The sequence below is a fragment of the Podarcis tiliguerta genome, assembly GCF_965153285.1.
Source record: "Podarcis tiliguerta genome assembly, chromosome: 12".
In the NCBI taxonomy this organism is placed as follows: domain Eukaryota; kingdom Metazoa; phylum Chordata; class Lepidosauria; order Squamata; family Lacertidae; genus Podarcis; species Podarcis tiliguerta.
In genome coordinates, this window is record NC_139545.1 from 14,946,446 (window position 1) to 14,953,967 (window position 7,522).

General features: G+C 44.2%; 1 long non-coding RNA gene across 1 annotated transcript; it reads right to left on the reverse strand.

Annotated features, from left to right (window-relative positions):
• Positions 1-3,692: 3,692 nt before the first annotated feature.
• On the reverse strand, positions 3,693-5,571 carry LOC310660503. The gene is made up of 2 exons (XR_014503449.1): positions 4,473-5,571; positions 3,693-4,229 (listed from the first exon to the last, which is right to left on the reverse strand). It is a non-coding gene; the product is annotated as an uncharacterized lncRNA (long non-coding RNA).
• Positions 5,572-7,522: the final 1,951 nt, after the last annotated feature.

The following is a 7,522-nucleotide window of genomic DNA, read 5'->3' on the forward strand; positions in this document are numbered from 1 at the left end:
CAGCCTTTATCCTTTGAGACTCTAGCTGGTATTGGGTGGGTTTCCTCTATAATGGGGACTGTTTCATGGAAATGGGCATACAAAGCCTCATCAGATTGTCCAGTTCTGGCATTTAGGTCGCCTGCCACCACTACAGAGGCATCAGGAAATTGATTTGATAGTTTGTCAAGATACTGTTCTAACTGAGCCCAATTGTTTCTTATCAATCTTTTCTCTCTTTGTGGGGGTAGGTATACGTTAATCAGCAGCAAGCTGTGGGTTCTCCACTGTACTTGCACAGCTGTGGCCAGATGGTCTAGTGGGTCTAGTTTTTTAAATATGGCCCTTAGCCTTGTTGAGATTAGGGTAACTAACCCACCTTTAACTCGCCCCCCTCTAGTACTTAAAAGACCTGGGAGGGAGAACGCAGAAAAACCATTTAGCTCCACTTCACTTGTGCTCCAGGTCTCCTGGAGAAACACAATGTCATGTCTCTGGATGTATTTAGCAAAGGATTGGTCAGAAACCCTCTTTTGCCAACCTGCAATATTCCAAGTTAGCAAGGCAAGGTTGCACGTTGTCTTGCCAAACATTGATCTTAGTCAATTTGCCTTTAAAAGATTTTTTGGGCCTATCTTTTTATCTGTTAGTTGGATTTCATTCATTTTGGCAATGTCCATAGATGTATTGTCGCCCAGGTACTCAATGGAATCAATTGAAGGGTGCAGCGTGCTAACATTAGTGATCAGAACTCCTTTTTTTGGCGAATCTACCTTGAGGTGTTCTATTTGACTGATACCAAGTTCATCCTCATCCAGGTATCTCATGCTGGTCCAAGAGCGCGTTGTGGTTGTCATAGGGATGGTTTCCTTCTTAGATGGTAGATTGTTGCTGTCCCTTACGCACTGTGTTAGATCTGTTGCTGTCAGGTTTATCTCTGCAGCTGCAGAGGTATTATAAAGGTAGTCTTTCATGGTTGCCATAAGGGTGGTTTCCTTCTTAGATGGTAGTTTGTCCCTTGCGCACTGTGTTAGATCTGTTGTTAAAACAAGAAAAAAAATATTCTGAATCTCAGAAGCCAGAACAGCAAGAGGGATTGCTGCGCAGTGAAAGCAGCAGTCCCTCTTGCTGTTCTGGCTTCTGTGATAGCCGCGCAGCCTGCATTCGCTCCATAAGACGCACACACATTTCCCCTTACTTTTTAGGAGGGAAAAAGTGAGTCTTATAGAGCAAAAAATACGGTAACTTGCACCTTTGTTCAGTAGGCTAGCTCTTCATGCAGTCACACGCCTAATAATACAGCTTCTGTAAATCCAGGGACTGTGCCTGGAAAATAGGGACACTTAGAGGGCTGCGTTTGAGGAAGAAAAACACAAATGCTGCAGGGGAAACCCATACCTAAAAAAAACACAGCGTGCTTCTCCCAAGCGAGTGTTAATAGCCTCTCAGTTTCTGTCAATCTTTGGTTTCACTTCTACTGCCTTTAGAGACTTTGCTTTTAGTATTATTCTCCCTCCTTGCTGTGGCCCACTTGATACTGAAACACCCCCACAATTCCTGCCTGTTTCTGAATTTGGCACGCAACTATCTGGGGCATGTGACCAGCTAGGTAGCACCAGGGCTCATTCCCTCCACTGAGTCCCAAACCAAGAGACGTTTAACCAATAACATCGGCATGATGTGGCAGGCAGGGGAGAACACTGGGTAGTGTAGAAAATGTTCTGCAAGCATTAGCAAAAACTGAGCAGGTTCTGCTAAAAGCAGGTTCTGCTAAAAGCACAGTCAAATCAAATACCTTTATTGACTTCCTGCAGCCAATCAAAAGCCACGCTTTGGTTTCCGAAATTTTTGGAAGTCGAACAGACTTCTGGAATGGATTCCATTAGACTTCCAAGGTAAGAGTGTACTCCTAAACAGGTGTCTTTACCGAACAAATTCCTTATTTCTTTAGTTATTTTGCCTTTATCCTAACAAGCCAATAACTTTCATAACAGGCAGAGGCCTTCCGTTCATCAATTGGTTTCTTTGTAAGGCTATAGTTGCGTGAAAGGCTTCTATTTTAGATTCCGTTTTAATGGGTGGTCTCACCTCCTTACTCATTTGCCGTCCTTTTCTTTCCTGCTTTCACACCGACGACTCATGCTTAATTGGTACCCAGGTGTGCACAGCTAGTTCAGTTGTTCATCAAGTGCTCTGTACAGTTTTCTATCCTGGTGAGATTAGATACTGCCGAATTCAGTGGGGGAGAATTAAAAAAACATGACAAAAAAAATATCCATTCCAACTTGGTCGAGTCACCTGCCCTGGAATGCAATCTAGGCTTATTTGTATATATTTTTAAAATTTTCTAAATTGCATTTCAAAATATTAATTTAAGCAACCTTAAATCAATGGCTTACCTTTTTCGGTGGTTCATTTTGCTTACCCAACAACATAAACTAAACTAAAACATAAACTAAACTAAAACATTCAGTAATTCATTGTTACATCCATCAAAACATATTTACACTGTTGAAATTTTATTAATGGTACCAGCGTTTTTAAATGAACAGCAATCTAGGTTTAAAGTGTGTCGCCTTGGTGCAATGTTTCCTAAACACAAGACAAGATTGGCTGCAACAACCTGCTGTTGTTTTCTGAGAAAGGTTGTTTTCTGCTGCTCCAGAGAAGCGGACACGGAGCAATGGATCCAAACTACAAGAAAGAAGATTCCACCTAAACATTAGGAAGAACTTCCTGACAGTAAGAGCTGTTCGACAGTGGAATTTGCTGCCAAGGAGTGTGGTGGAGTCTCCTTTGGAGGTCTTTAAGCAGAGGCTTGACAACCATATGTCAGGAGTGCTCTGGTGGCGTTTCCTGCTTGGCAGGGGGTTGGACTTGATGGCCCTTGTGGTCTCTTCTAACTCTATGATTCTATGATTCTATATGCCTATTTTGTGATATTTTATACCATTACAAGTGAATACGCGATTGCTGGTCTTGCCCAATATCTCACGAGCTGCCATACCAACTTGTTTGTAGCTTTCTCACCACCTCAAGGGGTGGGGTCCTGGCCATCTGCTCCAAAGCCTGGCTGGGATGGCAGTGATGACGTCACAATACTCTTGTGATGTAGTTTACTCTGCAACCAGGCAGGATGACAACAAAGGCTAGGTTGTCCCTAGAAACAGGAGCCCAGTGCTTTGTGTCTATCCCTCCCAATATCTAGGGAAAGGCTTTGATCCAACTACTGAGAATGGGAATGAACGTTGTCTTATACTGCTTTAGGAAGAACACCATAAATGTGGTATTTTAAAGAAATGAACTGGCCTTGATGACCTGAATACCTGCTGTAGACTAATAACCTTAGAATTTTTCATAATTCAGTTGTGATAATAATAATAATTAACAACAACAACAAAACCTCCCCTTCAGAAGAGGCATGGAATGGACTGTGGATCAAAGCCCCATATAAATTTTGGCAATGACAAGAGAAAGTGGTTGATTTTTTACACATAGTTGTCTAGCTTGTATAAAATCTAACAGCTCTCCTATGTGTTGGAGAGGGTATCCCACTTTTGGGACATACAGACCTAAGTGGTGGGAGCGTTCAAAAATAGAAAAATTCTGGGGAAATGTCTTTGCAGAGATATCTTTGATTACAAGGCAGATAGTTCCTATGTCCCTAGGACTGGCATTAATTTGTTCAGTCAGGACTCACCAAGAATTAGAAATAAAGATATTATAACCCATTTATTGACCACAACAAGAACAACCATAGCCAGCACATGGAAAACACTGCAACTGTTGAACATGGATAAGTAGGATGAAGTGGTCTGGCAGACAAAGCTTTGTTGGAAAAGCTAGCATGGAAATTGCAGAGAGGCCAAAAGAAAAACGATAACTTCTATGCAGTATGGGGCAATTTTATTGAACACACAGGTAGTGAGGCACATGGGGGATTAGTGCTTGGGTTGGGTAACATAGTTTGGAATACTTGAAATATGCATTTTAACCTTTCCAATTGCTGCAGATATAATGTATTCCTTCCATTTAATGGGATTGGAGCAGATGACGTGTTATTTTCTGGTTTTTAAGATTATGAGAATGTTTGAATTATATGCTGCGGCAAAGAAACTATTTTTAAATGGGGGGGGGACCCACCTTCCCTTTAACACCAATGATCTGGTGGTAGTTTTCTGAACCCTGGGTGATTTTTTTAAATGAATAGGGTTAAAGAAAGATAGAAGTGGAGAACATAAAGGTGGCTTCTGTTGAAGAAGAAGAAGAAGTTTGGATTTGATATCCCGCCTTCCACTCCTTTTAAGGAGTCTCAAAGCGGCTAACATTCTCCTTTCCCTTCCTCCCCCACAACAAACACTCTGTGAGGTGAGTGGGGCTGAGAGACTTCAGAGAAGTGTGACTGGCCCAGGGTCACCCAGCAGCTGCATGTGGAGGAGCGGAGAGGCGAACCCGGTTCCCCAGATTACAAGTCTATCGCTCTTAACCACTACACCACTCTGGCTCAATGGATACTTAATTGGCGGCTTTTCCAAATGATGAGGGACATATAAGAAGTCCTTTAACTTGGACTGAGGAGGACACACAACAAAAAGGACAGTTGGAGGGGAGGACTCCCTGCATGAAAGGCAGGGTAGAAAGTATCTTCCAGGGTGAGAGACTGGGAGAAGTAGACTCCCAGGTGGGAGATGGGAAGATCTATTTCTGTATGTGGATAAATATATGATATAAATATGGTAAAGGGCCCTACATGTAATAGTAATAATAATTTATTTATACCTCACCCATCTGGCTGGGTTTCCCCAGCTACTCTGGGCGACTCCCAACAGAATATTAAAAACGATAAAACATCAAAAACTTCCCTAAACAGGGTTGCCTTCAGATGTCTTCTAAAAGTCAGATAGTTGTTTATTTCCATGACATCTGATGGGAGGGCGTTCCACAGGGCGGGCGCCACTACCGAGAAGGCCCTCTGCCTAGTTCCCTGTAACTTCGCTTCTCGCAGGGAGGGAACCACCAGAAGGCCCTCAGAGCTGGACCTCAGTATCCAAGCTGAACAATGGGGATGGAGACACCCCTTCAGGTATACTGGGCCGAGGCTGTTTAGGGCTTTAAAGGTCAGCACCAATACTTTGAATTATGCTTGGAAACGTACTGGGAGCCATATACGTCTTTCTGGACCAGTGTTATATGGTGTCTCTCTCTCTCTCTCTCTTGTTACGTTTTTTTGTTAAAATATTCTCATTCTGTGGTCTAGTTTGATTCTTATTGTATTTTATCTCAAAAACTGTCAGTAAAAAATATTTAAAAATGAAAAATAATGGACACCTTCATTCACCAATGTGGTGTAGTGGTTAAGAGCGGTAGTCTCGTAATCTGGGGAACCGGGTTCGCGTCTCCGCTCCTCCACATGCAGCTGCTGGGTGACCTTGGGCCAGTCACACTTCTCTGAAGTCTCTCAGCCCCGCTCACCTCACAGAGTGTTTGTTGTGGGGGAGGAAGGGAAAGGAGAATGTTAGCCGCTTTGAGACTCCTGAAGGGGAGTGAAAGGCGGGATATCAAATCCAAACTCCTCCTCCTCCTCCTCTTCTTCTTCTTCACCAAAGCTCCAACCTCCCCAGTGTGCTTTCCCACTTTGGCACCCAAGATTAAAAGTAGTCAAATTGCAACGCTCAACATAAAATTCTGCAGTAACTAACTCTTTGCTTCCCTTTAGTGATGCTCTGATTGTTACGCTCTATGAGAATGCCCCACTTGGCCTAAAGGTAAGGCCAGTCATGTATCCAGTCTTTGCCGAAGTGCCAGAATTTGACAGGTCCTTCCTTACCTGGAGTAAGTGCTTCCCTGTTATGTACTTCTCACTTTTAGCCTGTCCCACACTCCAACCAGATGTAGCACAAAATTATCCTTTGCACTCACACACTGAATCTGGAAGCGGTCCTTTTCTGGTGTTAAAGTAACGCCAACGTTATTGGAGGTGAAGCAATCTCAAGCAAAGCACTCAAATATGACTTGCAAATGATTCACCGTATTTTTTGCTCTATAGGACGCACTTTTTCCCCTCCAAAAATTAAGGGGAAATATGTATGCGTCCTATAGAGTGAATGCAGGCTGCACGGCTAAGCCCAAAGCCAGAACGGAAAGACGGAGCGCTGCTCAGCCTTTGCGCTGCTCCCCGACCTGGTCTTTGAGGCTGGCGGTGGGGGAAAGCAGCGCTTCTCCCCACCGCCAGCCCCACAAGCCTTCCCGTGCGCTGCCTTCCTGCTGCTCCCCAACCTGGTCTTTGGGGCTGGCGGTGGGGGAAAGCAGCACTTCCGCCTGCCAGCCCCAAAGAGCAGGTCGAAAGGAACCGAAAGCCTCCGGAGCACAGAGGGAACTCTCGCTGGGCTCCGGAGGCTTTGGGTGAACGCACCTTGTTTTAGAGGGGGAGAACAAGAATTTTTTCCCCCTGTTCTCCCCCTCCTATGGTCCGGTGCGTCCTATAGAGCGAAAAATACAGTAATTTACCCCAGTACAGACCTTGAGACCTGCTGAGGACAGAACTGCAGACCTTTCTCCATCCCATTAAAGGTCAAATATAAGTCTCATCATAGAATTACTGAAGAAGGGAGCTATGCTTGCCTCTCTCTTTTTGCCCATAGACTTTCTGCGACGCATATTCCATGCTGTTATTATTTTTAAAAGGTTTAATGTGTTTATAAAAGTCTTTGCCCAGAATCAGTGCAATTTGATCTTTCTGGTTTGGGCTTTAATAGTCTGCTGGCACTATTAAAAACAAACAGAACCCTTAAAGGTCGCGAGAAGGGCAGGATTACAGGAAACGGCAGTAGTTTGTCATTTGTACGCTGGTCCATGCGTAAGGCTAGGTGGGTTTCTCATAGGCCTTCATGCCAGCATCTCCTAGGGCCTAGGCCCTGCGTCATCCTATCCTGCATATAAAAGACAAGAGCATCATGTGCTAGTGCTGTTGTTATGGAGAACTAGAAAGTGCTGCCAGCCCACCTGGCAAACTACCTGTTGCTCTGGACCCATATTTGCAAGATTTAAATGGATAATGGAAATCGGCACATCTGTGCTGAGTTTTAATGGTTTTTACCATGAAGTACACACAGCCAAGGATGTTTCCAAAGTGCTTTTCTGTGGTCCCATTTCAGTGCTGCAGCACACAACTGGGAACAAGAGATATGTTCCTTTTCTGAAAAGGCAGGAATCCTTTCCTCTGGGACCTTCTTGTGCTGAAAGTAAACAAGCTGTCTAGGCTTTATTCAGGGCAGAACCTCAATTGGCCCCAAAGGTCGAGTGAGTACATGGGGGCAACAGCCTGTCCAATCTGTCAAATAAGAACTGACCTACAGCTCCCCTGAAACCACAGTTCTGACGCAGTTCTTCCGGGACAGCACCACTTTGGTGGAAGCACAGTTTAATGCTTCCCGTTACCTGTTACAAAGCTAGTACATCAGAGAGAGGCTAGACTTCTCGTGTGCACGCTCACTGTCCATTCAATCATGCTGCTTGCGTCACTTTACACAAACTCTACGGTAAT